We start from the raw sequence: 1089 nt of genomic DNA, 5'->3' as shown, positions 1-1089 counted from the left end.
ACACACACACACACACTATATATATATATTTAATTATAGTTGACATTCAATATTATTCTACTTCATCTTCAGGTGTATAGCGCATTGGTCAGGCATACACAGTCTATGAAGTGATCCCCTTGATAAGTCAACTTGTTTTGAACCTGAATATGGAAGAAATGTTCTGGTCTTCTGAAAAAATTAAAAATTTATTATTATTTCATTTGATTTTAATAAATTTCATGTCAAAATGAGTCCAAACTTAGTCTATTAAACATGAATTTCCACTATTATTTAAAAAAATTTTAGGGTCAAAATTATTTAAAACCATTATTTTCTAAAAAATGGCTACCTCAGATATCTGGGGCCTTTTATACAAAACCTAGATGGTGTTCATATCTGAGTAATTCGATCACATGAGTAATTCATTCCTATGAGAGTTACCCTAGCCTGTGGTAGCTGCTGTGTTCAACCCAAGGAGATGGCTTTCAGTGCCATTTTTTCCTCCCACAACCAGTCTCAGTTCCCAAATGGCTCTGACTTGATTCACAATGTTCTGGGCTGAGTTTCACAAAAGCCTCTTAACTTTGGTTTTGAGCACTTGAATTTGAGCTGACTGCAATAATACGTAAGGGAAAATGTCTAGAAGAGAGGACAGGCTGGGTCCTCTCAAGAGCAGAATTTGAAGCACAAGAGAACTATTAGGGAAATACCTGTGAAAGGTAAGAAAGGGAGGGATCTGGAGTCCACAGGGAACCACAGATACAGGTGTGACAGCTGTGAAAAGAGAGAGGGAAGGGAGGAAGGCTGGGTAAGAAAGGCCTCAGACTGCAGTGCTGTTCTGAGCAAGTCTTGGCCAAGACAACGGGGACCCCAGGGACTGTCCATCCAGTCCTGTGTTATCGGGTGTGGTCAGGCGCCAGCATGTCGTCCGTGTTTGGTCATTGGTAGGCCTCGGTGTGGGTTTGAATGCTGTGGGGGGTCCCGAAGGTGGAGGCTGTCAGCCAACTACACTTCTTGTAGCAGGTTCTTTCTTGGGGAACCTGAGCCGCACCCCTCCTCGGCCGCTGTAAAGACACGTGGAGCTTGGTCTAAAGGTGTGGGAAGGTT

This window comes from Hipposideros armiger, unplaced genomic scaffold (genome assembly GCF_001890085.2).
Source record: "Hipposideros armiger isolate ML-2016 unplaced genomic scaffold, ASM189008v1 scaffold_608, whole genome shotgun sequence".
NCBI lineage: Eukaryota > Metazoa > Chordata > Mammalia > Chiroptera > Hipposideridae > Hipposideros > Hipposideros armiger.
This window is presented reverse-complemented; position numbering follows the sequence as displayed.